The following is a 23,448-nucleotide window of genomic DNA, read 5'->3' on the forward strand; positions in this document are numbered from 1 at the left end:
TGTTCGAACGGCACTCGTAAACCGTTCGAACACATATTTGGCGTTTGAACATATAAAATAATATTTGAACGGATTATTGCTATGGTGGGAAAACATCCCGCCAATTAAAGACTGATGGACTACCGTTCGAACGTAATTATAAATAGTTCGAACGGATTATTGCAGTGGTGGGAACATATCCCGCTAATTAAACTATAGTATCATCTAATATGTCTATATATATTAATGTTGTTCTTTTATTCAAAGGTATAATGAAAAAAAAATATTAATAAACATTTACAATACCGTTCGAACAGTTAAAAATAAAAGTTTGAACGGATAATTTTCGAGCGGGAATGATTCAATAACGTTCGAACATATTATTTATACGTTCGAACGTGAAAATCTAGGAGGGAATTTTCTCCCGCTAAATATTTTCACTTTCGAACGGTTAGTAAATAATCGTTTGAACATGAAATCTTCTGCAAAAACACGACAGAACCTCACAATATTGTCGCTCTCCTCCCGCGCGCCCTCTCAGTGTCGCCCGAAGTTTACCCCCTTCGCGTACCAGAGGTATTCTTCCTCAAACTAGCCCCCAAACTCAAAAAAATTTCCATCTCACTCAATTATTCTCGGATTACTACTTGTAGTGGAGCTTATTCACACGGCATATCATCATCTCCTTCCCTTTTCATCTCCAAAAATTCAGGTATACCTTTTATATTCTCATGTATGGTTTGAACTTAATATTTTGCAATGTTAGAAATTTGTATGCTTTGATATTGTTGTTTGTGTTGCTGTGAGTTTGTGATTAATGGGGTTTTCGGCGTTGTTGAAGACGATTGAAAACTAGAATGAATACGTTCGAACGGTTTAGGATTACCGTTCGAACGTATTCATTATGTTCGAACATAGGTTAGAATCGTTCGAACGTAAACATTACATCAATGTATTTACATTTAGAATATATATATTTCCGGATAGTTGTAAATTATATGTACTACTAAATATTTAAATTAAAATACAAATAATTAGGATTTAATATCATTTAAATAGTTAATTCTAAATTAATAAAATTAATATTTAAATCAAAATACTATTAAATCTTTAAATTAAAATACAAATAGTTAAGATTTAATAATACTTAAATACTTAATTCTAAATTAATAAAATGAAGTTTGTAAATTAAAATACTACTAAATCTTTAAATTAAAATACAAATAGTTAATATTTAATAATACTTAAATACTTAATTCTAAATTAATAAAATGAAGTTTATAAATTAAAATACTACTAAATCTTTAAATTAAAATACAAATAGTTAAGATTTAATAATACTTAAATACTTAATTCTAAATTATTAAAACTAATATTTAAATTAAAATTTGGAATAAATCTTGAAATAATACCTACTAATTATGTTTTTGTTGTATTGTTGTATAAATAATATGTTGTTATTATTTGACATATGTTAACATATCTTGCATTGTTTGTTCATCAAAATAAACCTTAAACCCGTTCGAGAGTTATCAATCCTGATAAATGCTTGATTGATAACTCTTGAATTATCCAGAGTAGACAGTTTGGGATTGTAAGATCATTCTCGCAAACTATAGAACTATATCTGTTGTCGTCCAACATTACGATTTTGGTAGATTCATCCAATTTTTTCCGGATATACAGTTTCGGTGATGGTGCAACGACGTGTTAATCGTCAGTGCACACAACCAAACGAGCATATTTAGAGAACTATGGGGAGATGCTGCCGAAATTTTGTTGGACGTGACATATAATAGATCATAGGTTGGCGACTATGATCTTATAATCCTGAACGGGATAGGACCAACTATCTGGTGAAAGGTGGCATACTCATTGATTGGTACATGATACATGGTTATTTGCTGATGCACATGTGATTGTTTGTAATGAATATAGTCGGCATGGATAAGAGTTGGATGAGAGTTAGCGATCGATTGAGTCAGAATTACAATGTATATGCTGAAGGTGTTAAGAAATTCTTGGAGTTTGCATTGGGTACATGTGATAGTGATGGGCGTATCAGATGCCCATGCAGAGAATGCAGGAATTTGTATTCTCATAAGATAGACTTGGTGAGAGAGTATCTGTTTGTCAAATGTATTGATAAGGGTTATACTGATTGGGTTTTACATGGCGAACCATATCCAACTTCATTTGAGGCTCCACATGAAGAAGAAGAGATCGATGAAGATGTACAATCAGAGATTGTTGGAGATGAATACGATGAGGATATGGAGCAAATGTTAGGTGACATCGGTGTGGGAATGTTTATGGATGAAGGTGACACGGACACATCAAGCTCAAATGATGGGGGCCATAACACCTTTGCACGCTTGTGGAATGATTCACAGCGTGAGCTATATCCAGGATGCAGAAGACACAGTAAGTTTTCATTTACTGTAAGATTGCTTAACATAAAATCAATGTGTCGATTATCTATTAAGGCAGTCAATATGTTACTTGAGCTGTTTAAAGAGGCACTGCCGACAGACAATACATTACCTCGTAACTTCTATGAAGCAAAAAAGTTGAAACGAGGACTCGGATTTGATTACAATGTAATACATGCATTTAAGAATGACTGCATATTATTTTGGCGAGAGAATGAGCAGTTGAACGAGTGTCCTATATGTCACGAGTCAAGATGGACATCGGATAAGACAAATGTTCCGCAAAAGGTCGTACGCCACTTTTCATTGATAGCTAGATTACAACGATTATTTATGTCATGCGCAACGGCTGTAGACATGACATGGCACTCATCAGACAGAGTAAGGAACGATGATATTTTGTTACATCCTGCTGACTCCCAGGTGTGGAAGGAATTTGATCAGGAACACCCATGGTTTGCTGAAGAACCGCGTAATGTAAGACTTGGGTTGGCAACAGATGGATTTAATCCGTTTGGAAACATGAGTACTAGTCATAGTACTTGGCCAGTTGTACTTATGCCGTATAATCTACCACCGTGGAAGTGTATGAAAGATCCATATTTCATGATGAGTTTGCTCATCCCAGGTCCGAGATCACCAATGATATAGACATACACTTACAGCCATTGATTGCAGAATTGAAAGATTTGTGGGAGAATGGGGTTGTCACATTTGATTCGTCAACAGGCAAGTCGTTCAAGATGCATGTTGTAGTGTTGTAGACAATAAATGATTTTCCCGCTTATGGAAATTTGTCAGGTTGGAGTATTAAGGGAAAAATGGCATGTCCAACTTGTAACAAATATACCAAATCTGAATGGCTTACGTACGGGAGGAAATTATGTTTCATAGGTCATCGTCGATTTTTACCTGGTGACCATAGATGGCGTGGAAATTCTAGAATGTTTGATGGAACTGTTGAATGGGGCCAACCTCTACCATATTTGTCTGGCGAAGATGTACTTGCACAATTTATAGATGTTGGATGTAATGAATTTGATAAAAAATAACGAAAGAGAAAACGAGCTACGAATGAGTTGAATTGGACAACGAAGAGTATATTTTTCGAACTCCCGTATTGGTCGAAGTTAAAATTGCGGCATAGCCTTGATGTTATGCATATTGAAAAAAATATATGCAAATCCGTATTAGGAATATTGATGTCAATTGAAGGAAAAACAAAGGATACAATAAACTCAAGGAAGGATTTGAAGCGGTTGGGAATAAGACGGGAAATGTAATTGCAAGAAAATGGTTCATCTGTCTACATGCCGATTGGGTGGTATACATTGTCAAGGAATGAAAGGGTTACATTTTGTGAGTGGCTAATGAAGATAAAATTACCGGACGGTTATGCCTCGAATCTAACAAGATGTGTGAGAAGAAATGATTGGAAAATAACTGGATTAAAAAGTCATGATTGTCATGTTTTCTTACAGCGTATCTTGCCTATTGGTGTCCGTGGGTACTTGACCAGAGATGTGCGCGTGGCTTTGACTGAGTTGGGTGCATTTTTTAAAGACTTATGTGCTAGGACGTTGAATGTAGAAGCTTTGGATCGAATGGAACGAGAAATTTCCATAATATTGTGTAAGCTAGAAAGTATTTACCCACTATCATTCTTCGACGTCATGGTTCACCTAGCCGTTCATTTGCCACGTGAGGCTCGGCTTGCAGGACCAGTTCAATATAGATGGATGTATCCCATCGACCGATTTCTTGGAAAGTTGAAACGTACAGTGGGTAACAAAGCCCGTCCAGAAGGATCAATTGCAGAAGCATATATTGACGATGAGTGGCATACCTTCTGTTCCAAATATTTCCACGGAGTTGACACTCGGTTTAATCAGCCAGAAAGAAATTTTGACGTTGACCGAGCAAGACAACGGAATGTGTTTTCTGTGTTTTCCCAACAAGTTCGTCCAATTGGTGCAGTGCATGGTTATGACTTGTGTGGAAGAGAGTTCGAGAAAGCTCAGTGGTACGTGCTGAACAATTGCCCTGAGATAGAGAACTACTTGAAGTAAGTTTTAACTTTTTCTTAATTTAAATTCCCTCATTTACTTTTAAAAAAGTCTAATAATATAAAAAATTTGTGGTAATCATCAATTTCAATGATCATATTAACGTGCTCAAGGAACTGGGAGTAAATCATATAAACCAGAAACATGAAGAGGAGTTCCCGAGATGGTTTGAAGAACGAGTAATGACATTATATATGCGTTACTCAATAACCAATGAAAAAATATTAATTTCAATTTTGATATAGTATATGCTTTACTCAATATGTAGGTTGTACAAATGCATGCGAATAATCCAAATGATATATCGGATGAATTGTATGCATTGGCGCGTGGCCCATCGAGACGCGCTGCTCGATATTCTGCATGTATTTCTCGGGGAAGTAGGTATCACACAATGGATCGAGATTGTTATAGGAAAATCTAAAATAGTGGTGTCCTAGTCGAAGGAAGTCATGATGGAGAAAATATTGATTTCTATGGGGTTATTGTCGATATAATTGGAATGAAATATTTGGGAGAGATTGCGGTGTATCTGTTTAAGTGTGATTGGTGGGATTTAAGCAATCCTCGTACTGGAGTCTGTGATGATGAATATTTTTTGAGTGTTAATACATCAAAAAAATGGTATGAAGATGATCCTTTTATTTTGGCTTCTCAAGCATCTCAAGTATTATACTTAGATGACCCGAAGTTAGGAAATCAATGGCGAGTAGTACAAAAATATTCTCCAAGAAATATATATGATGTTATCCCTCAGGCGGAATGACAAGATGAAGAAGAATATGACTCATCTACTCAAGAAGCATACCAAGAGAGTCAACCCGCTTTAAATTTGTTTGTGGATTTGAGCCAGTATGAGATGATTCCATTAAATAGAGAAGATATTGAGGCTGAAATTGTTGATGCGATAGTTGAAGAAAATGTTGAATCATCTGAAGTATCTACAGATGATGGGAGCGAATTGTCAAATGAAACTGATACAGATTATGATTGACCAATTATGTGTTAACATTACACTTGATGACAAATAATTTACTTATTGAATGTATCAGTAGTTTGAAATTATGCCGCCAAAGAGGAAGGAAGTTCGCAACCCATCTCCACCTGTTCCTAGCTCTCCTTCAGACTCACCATTAGAGATTGACTCTACAGAATAAGGTAAAAATCAAATACTCATAAAAGTTATTAATTAAGGTCCTATAATAGACATATAAATGAAATTGATTACAATGTTATTTTTTATAGAGTCTACAGTACAATCTCGTCAAGGTCGAGGCACCACTAGAGGGGTGACGTTGGAAAAATATCGGAAGGTGGGTAAGATCAAGGTTAACATTCCTGACGAACATATCGAGGGCGAAGGACAACCAGCAGCTTGGCTTGCATCGAATGTGGGTGCTTTTACACGAACTTACGCACCTTTGGCAATGACTTCATGGAAGAAAGTCCCCCAAGATGTTAAAGAGCTTATCAAGAAACGTTGTTTGGTAATGTTTAAAACATTGATTTAGTAGAATAAATTTCTATATTTTACTTAGATTTAGAATATTATAAATGATAATGTGTTTGTGACTATTTTTTTCAATGATGATTTTGAATTAAATTTTGGTCGGAGAGAGGAGCGTAAAACTGTGGAAGAGCTTATGGGTAATGCATTTCGCAAATATAAGGCGAGGTGTCATGAGCATTATAATAAGTTTGAGAAGAAGGAAGATGCATACCAACATCCTTTTCAGGATGTCCGACTTTCTGAGTGGGAAAAATTTTGTGACATGTTTGAGGATCCATCATATCAGGTATAATTAAATTTAATTATTTTACTTGTCCTATTTGTCATTTCGCTTCATAATATTTTCAATTTCTTTGCAGGAGTGAAGTTCTATAAACAAAACAAATAGATCAAAATTGAAGATTAATCATCATGCAGGCTCAAGATCTTTCCATCGCCTTTCTAAGAAATTGGTATTGCTATTTTTTTTATTGGATATAGTTAATTATTTGGATGAATCATAATGACTTTATATCTTAACACATTTATTGTAGTAAGATTCAGATACTAATTATGATCTGACAAAATTATATGTTGCATCGCACACTGATTGTAATGGAGAGTGGACTCATCCTGATGCCCGTGAAAATTATGTAAGTATTATAACCTGTGTTAATTAAATATATTAGAATATTTATGACGATATTAATTCTTTATCTTATATATGTCTAGGATAAAATGGTTGCCCTACGTGCTGAATCTGCGTCAAATCAAAATTCATCAACAAGTGATATTGATATTTTTACACAAGTCCTGGGTCAACGTTCAGGATATTTGAGGGGTTTGGGTCTCTGTTTAAAGCCTGGTCCCTCTTCTTGTTCTTCTGGGAATGCATCTATAACTTCTATAGCGCTAGAGAATGCGAATTCCAGAATCGAAGAATTGACTGCAAGGCAGCATGAGTTAGAGGCTCAATTGGCAAAACAAGCAGATATGTAGATGCGCCTCAAACAACATGAAGAACAACAATAAGAGTTCAGAAGACAGATGCAACTCCAATTGCAGCAGCTTATGCAAAGTACAAGCCTCCAAGCAACTGATGGCTTTTTACATACAGATTTTGAGATTATCTATTTATGTACGAACAATGCCCGTCTCGACTGTTATTTATTTAGTTTGCGCTTATTATAACACTTTTGTGAGTGTTAAACAGTTTCTAATGTATTTTTTCAAATATTATGAATATCTATTTGGTTTTCTATTTTAAATTGAAGAGATTTCGTTCGAACGAATATAAAACGTTTGAACTCTATGTTCGAACGACAATAGCGTTCGAACGTTAACATAATGTTCGAACGAAATTTATGTTCGTAGAGTTTGAACGATCACACAACGTTCGAACGTCATTTATTTCAGTTGTGTTCGAACATAACCTATACCGTTCGACCAGACTATTTAACGTTCAAACACAAAGATAAATTCATACCGTTCGAACGACTTCATGTTTGTTCGAACATATTTCGCAATCGTTCAAACACGTCACTACTGTTCGAACTTAAAATTGTTTCCATTTGAACGATATTCTAGGACGAATTTCAACCGTGACAAAAAGAAATTACCGTTCGAACGGTTTCTTTCAATTTCGTCCCAAAAGATATTTTTTGGGACGAAATGTTGATTTTCGTCTCAAAATACCTTTTGGCACAGTGATGTTGGAACGACCTTGGGACGAATTTTTTTCATCCCAAAAACTTTTTTGGGATGAAATTGGGGTCTTTTGGGAGGAAAATTTTCGTCCCAAAAGACCATTTCTGTTGTAGTGTAGAGTGTGCAAATCACACTCACTACTCTCTTTAAAAAAAATAGGATCTACTATTAAAAAAATAATTTTTTTATATAAGTCCCAGATCATTTCTCATCTCAAATATAATTTAAAAGTATTATTATATACAGTTTTAAAGTGTACAAATTCAACACATTCTTTTTAAAAAAAATTAAGGTCCACCTAATATATATCTTCGTTGTGGCTAAAGGTTGCCACAGAACCTTGAGCCATGATAGACATGCATATGCCATACGGTACAAAACCTTCAAAAAAGTGAGGTCCACCTAATATATTATATCTCCGTCGTGGCTAAGGGTTGCCACAGAACCTTGAGCCATGATAAACATGCATGTGCCATAAGGTACAAAACCTTCAAAAAAGTGAGGTCCACCTAATATATCTCTCCATCGTGGTTAAGAGTTACCACAGAACCTTGAGCCATGATAAACATGCATGTGGCATAAGGTACAAAACCTTCAAAAAAGTGAGGTCCACAGAACCTTGAGCCATGATAAACATGCATGTGGCATAAGGTACAAAACCTTTAAAAAAGTGAGGTCTACCTAATATATATCTCCGTCGTGGCTAAGGGTTGCCACAGAACCTTGAGCCATGATAAACATGCATGTGCCATAAGGTACAAAACCTTCAAAAAAGTGAGGTCCACCTAATATATCTCTCCATCGTGGTTAAGAGTTACCACAGAACCTTGAGCCATGATAAACATGCATGTGGCATAAGGTACAAAACCTTCAAAAAAGTGAGGTCCACAGAACCTTGAGCCATGATAAACATGCATGTGGCATAAGGTACAAAACCTTTAAAAAAGTGAGGAGGTCTACCTAATATATATCTCCGTCGTGGCTAAGGGTTGCCACAGAACCTTGAGCCATTATAAACATGCATGTGCCATAAGGTACAAATCTTGGCCAGATAGGGCAATTCAGAATTCTTGGTGAAGCTATGCCGGCCCACTTCATAAACATGTGCCATAAGTTGGGCATGCATGCCTGTCGTGAGATGAGATTCATAAAGGGTTGGAGGGGTTGAGGTTGAAAGATGGGGACTAGAAGTGGGGACTAATTATGTGTCGTGTTTTAATGCTTTTTACGATCTATTATTTTCTTGTACGTGTAGGTGGTTGTGCTTAGGCCTGCAAACCATCCAACTCGTACTGGTTTTGGCCCCGACTTGACCTGTCTGCATACCATGTCCAAAAAATCCTAACCCGTAAAAGTCAGGTCAGGTCGAAAAACGAATCCGCTTAGCATTCACACAACATCACTACACTCTAACTAATTAGAGCTTAGACAAACAAAAAAGGACTAAAAAGATATCTAAATCACTCTGTTGCTAGTCACTTTTGAGTTTTTGGGGGAAGAGAAGAGATTTTGAACGTGAGAAATGGCAGAGGAGGGAGGTGGTGAAGAACTCTGTTGTTGAATGTCTTATTTTACAAGTCAAAGCTCCTGAATTTCTTCATTCACTCTGTTGCTCTTCTTTATAAGCTCCCAAAATCTCCTCTTTGCAATTTTGGGTTGTCTTGCTTTCAAGCCATTAACTTTTGTTGTCCAATGATTGTTGTCGTTCTTTCTTCCTTACTGAGAAATCTGAGACCAGTACTGCAAAACCATTTATTTATTAAGAAAAGTAAGGCTGAGCTCCAACTCCGACGGAGTCGAAATTGCCGTTTCCAAGCTCCAACAGGAGTTGAAGTGAAATTTTTGCTTCGACTCCAACTCTAAATGGAATCGGACTCTGACCTCCTATCGTTTGGAGCTCCGACCGTCTATTGGGCTAAAATATATATATATATATATATATATATAAGTAATTAAATGTTAAACATTGACTTTTGGGGAGATGATGACATACATACTGCATACCTGTGTCCATGAATATGGGTTCAACAAAAGGGTTGGTAGATTCCCATCGAAATCTTCATAATTGAATTTAAGTGGTCCTAGTGTCCTACTGCTACATTTATATTACATAATATATTAGAGTACAGAGAGAGCAATCAATCAATTTAAGGCATCTTAGGACCCATGTTTTTTGTATTTTTACTCTCTAATTAATTTGTATTTTTGGGGGTCTGATTAGGTTCGATCTCTAATTGACATGATAAATGATATAATATCAACCAACATCAACCCTATAATATTGTCTCCAAATATATTAATATAATAATGTGGTCAATTTCTTTTGTTAAATAAATTATATGCAAAAACTAATTTGATCTATTACATTACATAACACTATTAATAAAGGTAGGTGTGTTTACGACTTAATCTAAAAATAAATATAAGACTAATAAGAGTATCATGTGGTGGGTCCTTATTTCAGTCTTTGCTCGGATCGAGCACAATGTAATGTAACTAGGTAAATATAACTACATAAATTCTTAAAAATGATCACCAAAGCCCAAGTCCAAACCTGTAAAAAAAAAAAATACTAAAAAGATAAAAAAAAAAAAAAAAGCTTAAATACAATAGTTTAAAAACTAAATAACATGTATAATGTAACCATAAGTTATAAAAATTCCATTTATAACATAATAACAACATTGACTTAGCCTTAAAAGATAACTACATAAATATTAAACACGGATTTCACTCAAATCTCAATGATCCATTGGTCATGCTTGAAATGAAGATAGAAAGTTGCGATTAATAAATGAAAAAAATTGATAATAAAAAATTGAACACGGTAAAAGTAGAATTTGATTCTTATCAAAAAATGGGGTTCTCTCAACTTCATCCCAACTCTCAAGGGGCGTCCGTCTCAAACTCTCAGTCATCGACAATTATGATAGGGTTCACAATTAGGTCTATATATAAAATTATAAAAAGTATAAGTTAGAAACATTAAAAAGAATTAAATAATTATTTAAAAGCATATAAACGTACTCGATTCAAGCCTATAGCTCTCGGCATCAACGCCAAAGGTATCTAGTCTAATGAGCGTTTCATTTATCCAATTCTGTATGCAAACAAGGGCCTCCAAGGTTGACGGTGACAATGAACTCCAATAAGCATCCAACATGTGACCTCCAGTGCTAAATACCGACTCTGAGGCAACCGTAGTGACAGGAATGGTTAGCACATCTCGGACTACACGGGAAAGGACTGGATACTTGGTAGAATTAAACTTCTACCAAGTTAATAACTATAATACATCACTAGGTGTCTCGACAGTTTCTATAAAATATCGTTCAACCTAAGATGTACACTACATAATATTCCTTGTTGACATGAGTTGATGATACTGCTGCATAATACGATGGCCTCTAACCCTTACGGATGGGTCAGTATCACCTAAGGATACTGACCCTATACGGATGGGTCAGTAGCTCTAGGGGTGGAAGTACCTACCGGTGTAGGAGTTGTAGCATTAGCATCCGTCACATCCCCTTGTGGACGATCATCTCCACTAGGTCTAGGATCCATATCACAATCAAAGAAGCTGAAAAAATAAGTTAGAAGTAAAAAATTAGTTTAAAAAATAACTAGGCTATATTAAAAATAAATTAGAAGCAAAAAATTAGTTTAAAAAGATAAAAGAATTACAAAGCAAGCACTGTGATCTTTAAACATGAGATAATAGGACATGTATTATTGTATCATAAAGTGTTCCAAAACATTACTAATTTAAACAAGTTTTTTGAGCCCCTAATTTAATCATTTGAGATCTCAGTATCTAAATGTAATCTTAATTCTATTCTTTTCTAATATATAGAATTGGAAGTTGCTGGAACGTCTGCTCTCTCTGGAATGGGACACCCTCCCTTTCCATTTTTGAGGGATTTTTTTTTTAAGGATGCATTTGAGTTACTAACGCAAAGGATGTGGCAGACCAATGAGATTCGTATAGAATGTGAAAACAAATGAGACCGTGTTGGCGGAGCAAAGGTGTGGGCAAATTAACGAAGTGATTATCATATATATATACATGGTCATGATCTGGCGAGAATAAATAAACATGTCCTTGGGCAGTACTAGGATGAATGTGCCAAATTAATAATGTCCCAATTGCAAGCTGCTAGCTAGAGCGATTAAAAGAAAGACAAAAGGGTTGGAAATAAAACCAATGAATATATGTGCCGTGTGTCATGCTGCACATGAAGTAAATGGAAATACGTGTACAGAGAGAAATGTCTGAACTGGATAATGTTTATTATTGATTGCAGCTTATTTCAAATTATTAGATTATTCTCTTACATCTCTTTGAGTTTGAACATGATCACGTTCGTCTAAGAAAGAATTATACAAATTAGAATAGAACCCATAAAAAAGAGATAGGAGTTGCACCCAACTAATGCATCATGATAAGATCAGAGGACCAATCTGCAGAGAGAGCACCAATCTGCAGAGAGTTGTAACGCAAGTCTGAGCAATCTAAAGCTTTAATGTGAAAAGAAAAAAAATGTTATACTGTGACGAAGGAAACTCTCCACTTTGATGTTTCAATAATTGATTCTCATGCCAATCCATCCATAGCTTTAAGCCTCTTGATTTTTGAAGGAGTAACATCTCTTACACATTTTATCAAACACATTGCATGTATACAACACAACTTACAAACACATTACACATTTGATCAAACACATTTCCTTACTATAAATTTACAAAACCAATTCACAACAATCACAACAAATTACTCAGACGTGCATGCTATGAGTAACGGAACAGATGTGTACATAAAATACTCTCACCGTAGACTGAAGTTCGGATTGAAGTCACACACTACGGAGGAGCAAATAGGAACGGCGGCAATAGAGAGGGAAGTCGGAACACGGTGGCGAGGTCGAGTTTCACTGGTTCAGATGTGAGACTTGAGAGAGAAGGAAGGAGGAAGAAGGAAAGGGGGTCTTACGTTTTGGACCCCCCGTGTGATGAAACGATGTTGTTCCACATTAAGTGGAACAGCGTTGTTTAATATTTAAAAAAAAAAAAAAAACGGAGTCAGAGTTCGGAGCTCCAAGAAGCTCCGACGCTGACTCCCTATTCGGAGTTACTCTGAACTCCGACTCTGATTTCCGCACATTCCAACTCCGTCGAAATCGAAATCAGAGCGAATGTCCGACGAAGTCAAAATTTTTAAAATTTTGCACAACTCTAAAGAAAAGTACTGCAAAACCATGGCCAAAAAATGTGAGAAGATGAGAGAAATCAAGAAGGACGTGCAAAACAGAAAAGCTCAAACTCATTTATTTATTAAGAAAAGTATTAAGAAAAAGAAAGGTTCAGTGCAGAGAAAGCATTTAATTCACTTAGCAGATTTGGGTTGGTTGTTTCAGTTACTTTAGTCACGCAAAGTCCTCACGCGATCTTTCTGAATCTTCCATTTTTGGTATTTACTTTTCACGATTTCAAACTTCCCATCATAAAAGCTTCTTTAATTTTCAGAAATGGATCTATGTTCTTCCCAATCTTTTCACCTTTTTTTTGTCATCTATCTATAATAGCCAAACAAAAAGAGTGCGACCAACAGGGAAATAAAGCCAAAAAAAAAAAAAAAGCAAAAGGGGAAAGAGAAAGATAGAAGCACCATTTGGAGGAGTTGAAGCCCCGGCGGAACAAAGAGAGGCTGAGCTTCTCGATATTCCTAGCGTGGGTCGTGGCTACACTTTCGTTTCTGCACAATCTTCTTTAGAGCAAAAAGAGAAGTTGGATGCACTTGGGATTTTAGTCTGAACACATGAAGAATGTTAAGAGTCAGTCTGCCCTGTCATTTATCATGTTCAACCCGACACTGAAGCAAAAGCGTATTTTGTTGGACATATCTAATCGGGTCAGACGGGTTGCTCGATCTAACGGGTTTTTTGCACAGGCCTAGTTGTGCTCCTCTAGCTGTTTAAAGATTCCTTCCTACTGCCTCAAAGAATCTTCTTGATGTGCTTTCAAGGTTGCTGCAGCTCTCGTATTGTCTGCCATGAGAGGATCAGCCTCTGATACCAACTGCAGCAGTATTGCTATTGCCTACTGAAATCAAAACAAGGAATGCCCAGAAAGAATTGGAGTTGAACTTCAAGAATGATCAAGAAATGAAGACGTGAACCAAGAAACCACTTTAATTTCTTGGAAGAGATTTTCGAGTAATCTCTAAACTCCTCAACACTAACTAAAACAACTAGCTTCAGAATTCAGGATGATGAATACAATTCCTACCTTTTGTCAATTGAGTTTTACTACGTATAAATAAGTTTACGTACTAATCTGCATATTAATGTTGTTACCTTCATATTTTAAATTTAAATTAGCATTATTTTTAATAAAATCTATTTTTTGACCAATTATATTGAATTGGTGCTCGTATTAGTACACATAATTGCTTACAATCAGATTTTTCCTTGTCAATTTTATACTACATTTACAAGTAAAACGCAACGTTTAATACAATTGGAAAAAGACACCATTCTTGCTCTTGCCTGCTGGTAGCTGCATTACTTTTCTAAACGAGTCGTTTCACTAATTTTGCAACACACCGTTTCGATAAAAGACAGTTAATTCCGTTATATTTCTTCAATCCATTACCTCAGTCTCTTAGATTAACTTCAAAATGAGCTTTCAACCTAACCATGCACAAGCATATCATCAGAAAGAAAAGCAGAACCATAGGGGGAATTAAGAGGATAATGTCTAATCCCATAAACAAAAGAATGACTGCTCAAATACTAGTTAAACCACGGCACCATAATGAAAACCTGAAATATTTAAAAGTCGTGCAAAATATGTTGAAGTCCATGCCCTGAGCAGTCATTGTTGACTGCTCAGCACTCATCTCCCCAACGCTCAACGCCCCAACGTCCAGCAAATGAATGCAAAATTAAATGCATTCATACACAATCGTCGCCTATAAATTGAATCTCCATTCGAGAGCTTCAATCAACACCCAAGAAGAGAAAAGAGAGAGAGCCTGGAGAGCTCTGAGAGAAAAGAAGAGAGTTGAGTTGAGTGGAGTGTGATCCTCCTCCTCTGTAATATTTTTTTGTGTACCACTATTTAATAGTGAAGCTCTTTTCTGTGGATGTAGGCAGTTGCCGAACCACGTTAAATTCTTTGTGTCACTGAGTGCGTAGATTGTACTCTTTTATTACCGTTTTTATCCCTTCCGCTGTGTTGATTTCCCCAACAAGTGGTATCAGAGCTATTGCTGGGAAGAGTTTTTTTTCAGAAAACTCGTTTTTAGTGTGTAGCTCAGTTTTTAAATTTGAGCATACTACTGTGTTCGTCTCATCGAGACAAGAAAAACGGTGAAAACCAGAGGCCAGAAGGACGGCGCACGCTCCCCCACGCGCCGTCTGAAGATCGGAGAGTGAGTCCACTCTCGACACGCGCTACACGCGCCCAGGAGAGGCACGAGCTCGTGAGACCCACTCTCGGCACGCGCCGCACGCGCTCCAGAGAGGCCCTTGCGCGTGAAGTTCACGCGCCTGACGTTCCATTGACCCAGAGAGCGCGTGAAATACACGCGCCTACGCGTTCCACGCGCTCCAGTGATGTTCTGGCGCGTGAATAACACGCGCCTACGCGCTGTTAGTCGCGCCACGTGCTGCACGCGCGACAGTGTTCCTGTTTTGGTTCTTTTGCTCATTCCTTGTGCTATCTGAGTCCGATTTTGACAAAACAAGACTCGTTTCCAACAAAATCAAGCGTTCCGGACACAACGGTGCTGTCCGTTTTACGATATTCCATTTCAAAGATCCTATACTTGCATTTTGTATTTAGAATCAGTCTAAATCCATGGAGGATTCAGCATCAGACGCCATGATAAAGCTGACTGCCTCAAACTACAGTCTTTGGAGGTCTCGGATGGAGGATCTATTGAACTGTAAAGATCTGTCTGACCCTTTGGAAGATGAAGGGAAGAAGCCAGATGAAGTTACGGATCAAGTGTGGAGAAAGATGCACAAGAAGACTATCGGTCAGATCAGACAATGGATTGACCATAGTGTTTTTCACCACGTGGCCCAGGAGACAGATGCATATAGCCTCTGGAAAAAGTTGGAGGATATGTATCAAGCTAAGACTGCTCGAAACAAGGCCCTCTTGATGAGACGGCTTGTTAACTTGAAGTTGAAGAGCGACACCTCTGTTGCCGAGCACACTAGCGAGTTTCAAAACCTAGTTAACCAGCTCGGATCCGTCAACCTGAATCTTGGCGATGAAGAACAAGCCCTGCTACTTCTTAGTTCATTACCAGATAGTTGGGAGACGCTGGTGGTCTCCCTCAGTAACTCTACTCCAGATGGCAAACTTACCATGACGATGGTTAAGGATGCCCTATTTAATGAGGAGGCCAGACGAAAAGAGACAAGCATGAATCAAACTCATGTCCTTGTCACCGAGAATAGAGAAAGGCCTCGAGGTGATGATAGAGGGAGAAGTGGAGGCAGAAACAGAGGGAAGTCTCAACCACGTGGAAGGTCCAGCAATAGCAGGAACCAGCAGACGGGTAACATGAAATGTTACCATTGTGGCAAAGAAGGCCACATAAGGAAAAACTGCCGCAAGTTTTTAAGGGAGCAAGGTCAAAGCAGTAAGCTGAAGAAAGAAGATGGTGAAACCCTTGTCACTCTTTCGGGAGATGTGGCAATACTCTCCACCAGTGACGAGACGTGTCTGCACGTTGCAAGCCATGATGTTGAATGGGTGGTAGACACAGCAGCATCATACCATGCCACTTCCCATAGTGAATTTTTCACTATGTACAAAGCAGGAGACTTTGGTACGGTAAGGATGGGAAACGCTAGTTCCTCAAAGATCGTGGGAGTTGGCGAAGTGCAGATAAAAACCAACGTTGGTTGTACCATGGTGTTGAAAGATGTTCGACACATTCCTGACCTTCGGCTCAACCTGATTTCGGGAACAGCCCTTGATCGACAGGGCTATGACAGCTACTTCAGCAATGGCACTTGGAAGCTGTCACAAGGTGCCATGGTTGTCGCCCGAGGACATATTTGCGGTACGTTATACAAGACCCATGTGAAGATTGATACTGATAGCCTCAATGCAGCTGAAGACGAGGCATCACCGAATCTGTGGCACAAGAGACTCGGACACATGGGTGAGAAAGGGTTGGATACGCTTGTGAAGAAGGCACTCATCAAGGTTGCCAAAGGAATAGCGTTAAACCCTTGTGAGTACTGTTTGTTTGGCAAACAACGCAGAGTCTCGTTCAATTCCTCTACGAAGAGAAGATCAGAGTTGTTGAGTCTGGTACACTCTGATGTATGTGGTCCCATGGAAGAAGAGTCATTGGGAGGTAACAGATATTTCGTGACATTCATTGATGATGCTTCACGAAAGGTCTGGGTATATGTTTTGAAGTCAAAGGATCAGGTCTTCGAGCACTTTAAGAATTTCCACACCCTAGTGGAAAGAGAGACGGGAAAGAAGTTGAAGTGCCTGCGAACGAACAATGGAGGAGAATATGTTTCCAAAAGGTTCGCTGCATACTGCGCTGATCGCGGTATTCGACATGAGAAGACGGTCCCATATACCCCTCAGCACAATGGTGTAGCCGAAAGAATGAATCGGACCATCATTGAAAGAACAAGATGCATGCTCAGTATGGCTAAGTTACCAAAGCCATTCTGGGGTGAAGCTGTTCGTGCTGCCTGTTACCTGATCAACAGATCACCTTCCGCACCACTGGAATTTGAAGTTCCTGAAAAGGTTTGGTCTGGAAAAGATGTCTCTTACTCTCACCTGAGAGTGTTTGGGTGCAAAGCCTTTGCACACGTATCCAAGGAGCTGAGACAAAAGCTCGATGTCAAGTCAACTCCATGTATCTTTGTTGGATATGGAGATGAAGAATTCGGATACAAATTATGGGATCCAGTGACAAAGAGAATTGTCAGAAGTAGGGACGTTGTGTTCCATGAAAACCAGCATATAGGAACTGAAGCTTCCTCGATGTCAGTAGAGCTTAGTTCCTATACACATCCTGCACCATTACAGTTCGCCACAGATAATGAGGATATGCAGGATCGAGATCCAGAAGCAGAAGAAGAAGCTCAGGGTGTTGAGCAGGGGGAGCAAGAACCCTCTCCACCAGCAGCTGGTGTACCACCACAAGGGTTAGATGGTGATGAACCTCCTTTGGTTGATGAAGCTCAACCAAGAAGATCGGCAAGAGGCCGCCTATTGATTCCGTAGATGAGATATCCGGAATCAGACTATATTCTGCTTACTGATGAGGGGGAGCCGGAGAGCTTCCAGGAAGTTCAAACTCATGCTGATAGAAGCCTATGGGTGCAGGCAATGCAAGAAGAGATGAGTTCTTTGCAGAAAAATCAGACCTATGAGTTGGTGAAACTTCCTGAAGGAAAGAAAGCCCTAAAGAGCAAATGGGTGTTCAAGCTGAAGAAAAATGGCCAAGGAAAGCTGATAAAGCACAAGGCCAGATTGGTTGTCAAAGGATTCCAACAGAAGAAGGGAATCGACTTTGACGAGATATTTTCCCCGGTGGTGAAAATGATGTCAATCCGAGTCATACTCGGATTGGTAGCCAGCTTGAATTTGGAACTCGAACAGATGGATGTGAAGACAGCCTTTCTCCATGGAGATTTGGAGGAGGAAATCTATATGGAGCAACCAGAAGGGTTTGAAGCTCCAGGGAAAGATCACTTAGTCTGCAAGCTAAAGAAGAGTCTCTATGGCCTCAAGCAAGCGCCGAGGCAATGGTACAAGAAGTTCGACTCATTCATGATGAGTCATGGTTACAAGAGACTTGTTGCAGATCAGTGTGTCTATGTTCGAAGGTTCCAGGATGCCAAGTTTGTCATACTCCTTTATGTTGATGATATGTTAATCGTTGGTGAGGATAGGTCCAAGATTAACAAACTAAAGAAGGAACTATCCAAGTCCTTTGACATGAAGGACTTAGGCCCAGCACAGCAACTTTTGGGCATGAAGATTGTTCGTGATAGGAATGTCAAAAGGGTGTGGCTATCACAACAAAAATATGTTGAACGGGTCATCAGACGTTTCAACATGGGAGATGCTAAGCCAGTCAATACTCCACTTGCTAACCACTTCAAGTTGAGCAAGAACTCGTGTCCTTCTTCAAAGAAAGAGATTGAAGAAATGGAAGTAATCCCCTACTCTTCAGCAGTAGGAAGCCTGATGTATGCAATGGTTTGTACCAGACCAGATATTGCTCATGCTGTAGGCATGGTGAGCAGATTCCTTTCAAATCCAGGAAAGGATCATTGGGAAGCAGTCAAGTGGATTCTCAGGTACCTAAAAGGTACATCTAAGATGTGCTTGTGTTTTGGGGGAGCTAAACCAGTTTTGGAAGGCTATACAGATTCAGATATGGCAGGAGATCTGGATAGCAGGAAATCTACTTCGGGATTTCTCTTCACTTTTGCAGGAGGAGCTGTCTCTTGGCAGTCCAAATTGCAAAAGTGTGTTGCTTTATCTACAACTGAGGCAGAGTACATTGCTGTAGCAGAAGCTGGAAAAGAAATGTTGTGGATGAAGCGTTTTCTCCAAGAACTAGGGGTTAGTCAAGAAGACTACACGGTACATTGTGATAGTCAAAGTGCTCTAGATTTGAGCAAGAATTCAATGTACCACTCCCGCACCAAGCATATTGATATCCGCTATCATTGGATACGTGAAGCGATGGAACAACAGCTATTGAAGCTTGTGAAGATCCATACGAAAGAGAATCCAGCGGACATGCTGACGAAGGTGGTTACAAGTGAGAAGCTTGAGCTATGCAGAGACATAGCTGGGATGGATAGCATCTAAGTAAGTGGGCATGGAGGGGGAGAATTGTTGAAGTCCATGCCCTGAGCAGTCATTGTTGACTGCTCAGCACTCATCTCCCCAACGCTCAACGCCCCAACGTCCAGCAAATGAATGCAAAATTAAATGCATTCATACACAATCGTCGCCTATAAATTGAAGCTCCATGCGAGAGCTTCAATCAACACCCAAGAAGAGAAAAGAGAGAGAGCCTGGAGAGCTCTGAGAGAAAAGAAGAGAGTTGAGTTGAGTGGAGTGTGATCCTCCTCCTCTGTAATATTTTTTTGTGTACCACTATTTAATAGTGAAGCTCTTTTCTGTGGATGTAGGCAGTTGCCGAACCACGTTAAATTCTTGGTGTCACTGAGTGCGTAGATTGTACTCTTTTATTACCGTTTTTATCCCTTCCGCTGTGTTGATTTCCCCAACAAAATACAACCCTCAAGCAAGCCACAAGAAGACTAGGTTTGAGTTTTTTAAAATTCATAGATCTATTAAGCAAGTGATTAGGTGAAAAGAGAATTCCTAATCTTGAGGAAAGCGCTATTTGGTTTGTACTCACTTTTCAGAAATAGGAATTTCATTCCTCAAATCCTGAGCTCGTGACTCTTCGCAACATCTTGTAAAAGTCACCATTTACAATCAAATCATTTTTGTATTAATCTCATATGTGAATCCCTGGAGTTAACCCCCAACTGTGGGATAAGGAAATGGGGAAAAAAAAGAATCAAGAAGTCTTTCTGACAAAATTTCCTCCTCAAAGGGCAGAGAACATGAAGTGATCCATGTAACTATACAAAACAAAAGTACAATGAAAAATACAGAAAATACAGCAGGAAAACCGTGCTTGTTTGATCTGATGTGCTCAATAAAAGACACTGGAAGAACGTTTTCAATACTGTCAACATGTCAAAGCTAGAAAACTGATATTGTATAAATCACAGGATAACACAGAGAGAGAGAGAGAGAGAGAGAGAGAGAGAGAGAGAGAGAGAGAGAGAGAGAGAGAGAGAGAGAGTAGGGCTTCTCTGTGAGAAAGGTAAATGAATTGGCCATAACCTCAGCCCTGTATTGTAAAGACTCCACTGCATTCTTCAAGAGCAGAGAAAAGGGAGTTATCAAGTCCGAGTCCTTGTTTTCATCATCCCCTAAAACAGCTTTTATTTCTTCAAAAATTTCCATCTCATCAGGAGAAACCTGCAAAGGAATAATTATTAGAACTCTGTAAGGCAAATAAACTTGCCACATCATCTCATTCCAATCATCATTACCGTCGTTCAACCCCTGCCTTATATCAGCAGAAATAGGAAAAATTCTAGCAAGCAATGAGCACTGTTCAAAGATGAAACAACGCTCGCTTACATGTTCACATGAAATTAGAACCTGAAACTGGGGCGTTAGATATATATGTACATATATATATATAATATATATATATATATATACACGCATAATCATACACACACATCCGTATATAGAGTTATATACAAATATATAAATATAAGCTATTTCATTTTTGTTCACTAATAGTGTAATCCCAGGTGCACGGGCATTTTGTTACTGCATTGGGGTCAACCCGTAAAGAAGGTAAACCCAATGGGCACCAACAAAACGGGAATGCAGAGGAGCGGGGTGGGGTACTGGATTGGGAAATCTGATGATTGTTGTTGTACTAAGTGCAACAACAGATATCACAGTAATCAAAGATATGCTAATGTTTTGTGGTAAAACCTGGTAACTTGTTTTGGAATGTGGTGGGATGAGAACTAGGGCATGCTATGTAATACCCAGAGCCTAAGCCCAAACCTGAAGGGAGGCCAAGCCCACGACGATGTCGTTTTGGTACTTCCTGGCTTGACTGCAGTTTTCTTGCTGACCGTTCCTTTTTTTTTTTTTTTTCTCCTTCTTTGCTTTCCTCCAGTTTCTTCGCTTCCGAAAATCCATCCACCTCAAATCCATTTTTCCCCACGTCTCTATAGTTTGTTTTCTTTTCCTTTTCTTTTCCATCACATACTCAAACTCTCACTCACCCACGGTGCCACTTGTTTGATTCACTACCAGATGATCAGTCATCCTCCAACCTTTCTCTCTTGCTTCTCTTTTTCTCCGTAAGTTCTCTCCACCCCACGACCCAGTCACGGCTCAAGCCCTTCTCGGTTGGTCTCACTGCCATGAAATACAAGATTGTTTTTTCCTCCCAGGCAAACCGTGTAATGAAGCCCTTCCCGTCCAGAAAGCACCGTAAACTGCACCCTCACGAGCTCCCCTCAACCCACGACCTCAACCCATGCATGGCAACACCCCGTTAGCCACTGTGTGAAAGCAGCCCAGCCGAGGTCATGCCAAGGAGAAGCACGATTTCACAACCAGTGCCTTCGGGTCCTGATCTCCAACGAGCGCGGGTGCAGCATTGGTGTCGCCGTTATCCCCAGCCATAAAGCCATCATGAAACGTCGAGAACCGCCACCACGCTGACCTGCACCTCCATGACCAGCTACTGTTAAGCTTGGACGTGAAGCGCTCTGTTTTTATACACCGAAACAGAGTGATTGTTTTGCCCACCGTGAGCTGCCAAGCCACCCTCACTCCTCGCCTTAGCCATTGAGCCACCCAGTTGCACCACCTCCCCAGAATCAACAGCAGGAAGCGACGCTAGAAGCCTCCCACCAGCCCATATCCGCCGCACTTTTCTCTCTCGGTAGGCTTGAGTTTCTCTCTGTTTCTCTCTCCCTCACGGTTGATCTCTCTCTCTCTCTCTCATCTTGCTCTCTTTCTCTCAGTGCGCCGCTGTCGGGACAGCCACTTCCCACCGCAACCCAACTCCGCCTCGGCCACTTTCCCCACAGTGCCGCTGCCTCTTAGTTTTCCTTGAGTAAGTGCTGCTGCTGCACTTGGTCCTCTGTTTTGTGGTGCTTACTTGAAAAGGAAATTTTTGTGTCTCGGTTAACCTAATAGATGAGATGTACTATTACCATTTTGTCCCTTAGTATGAGGTCTCTAGATTTATTACTTCGGATTTTTAGATTAATGGATTTATATTTTAATGAATTGATTATGTATATTCGGTTTGAAATCATGAGTTTTATATTACGTGCATGTTATATTTTTATTTGGACGTAGACGCATGGATTGATAGTAGTAAGTCAGTACACTGATGCTTTTAATAGAGTAATTATAAGTTGATCATATGTTAGTTTTATATATTAAACTCACTTTTTATGAGTTTATTTTTAAATACAGATTAAATAAATATTTGAAATATATTATTAGTATTAATATATATTTTTTTCGAAGTACATAGTAGTGCAAGGTTTTTATTTTGAACCCTTTAAAGAGAAACTAATTAGTCTACTTTTATTAAATGAAATATTTGCTCTCCTACTTTAATCAGTTTTGTTTTAATGAGTCTTTAAACTAGAAATCTATTTTATGGCATAATTGTATTTATTATTAATATTATTATGCAATTTTAGAAATATTCTGAGTATAATGGGTATGTGGATATTGAGGACGTAGGGAAGTGATGGTATTTTGGAATTAAGAGAAATTTTAGATTTTTGAGGAATTAAAATAGGTACTTCAAGTGTAATATGATATTGTATGTTCATTGGAGATTCATTTAAGTTACATGAAATTTTATAGGTGACGATTGACAATTGTTCAGTACGGTTGTGGAGAATTTCTGCAAAGCTAAAAAACCTAGGTAAGCGGAGTTCATATATTTGTTTTGCATAAAAGAAATGAAATGAGGTTGACTTTGAAAATATGCATGTTTATTTTTGAAAAGAAATCTGAAAACGACCTCAGATATTTGTTCTACATATGCATAAATTCTATATAAGAGAAAGTATTTTCTATCATGACTGGTGTAGACATGAGCTAATTTTGTGCATTC

At 38.6% G+C, this 23,448-nt stretch overlaps 1 long non-coding RNA gene across 1 annotated transcript; it reads left to right on the forward strand.

Annotated features, from left to right (window-relative positions):
* The first annotated feature begins 543 nt into the window (after nt 1-543).
* LOC121261874 lies at nt 544-15,493 on the forward strand. Its single transcript, XR_005940018.1, has 3 exons — nt 544-555; nt 11,174-11,178; nt 15,247-15,493. It is a non-coding gene; the product is annotated as an uncharacterized LOC121261874 (long non-coding RNA).
* The last annotated feature ends 7,955 nt before the right edge of the window (nt 15,494-23,448 follow it).

Source organism: Juglans microcarpa x Juglans regia, chromosome 4S (genome assembly GCF_004785595.1).
Source record: "Juglans microcarpa x Juglans regia isolate MS1-56 chromosome 4S, Jm3101_v1.0, whole genome shotgun sequence".
Taxonomy (NCBI): domain Eukaryota; kingdom Viridiplantae; phylum Streptophyta; class Magnoliopsida; order Fagales; family Juglandaceae; genus Juglans; species Juglans microcarpa x Juglans regia.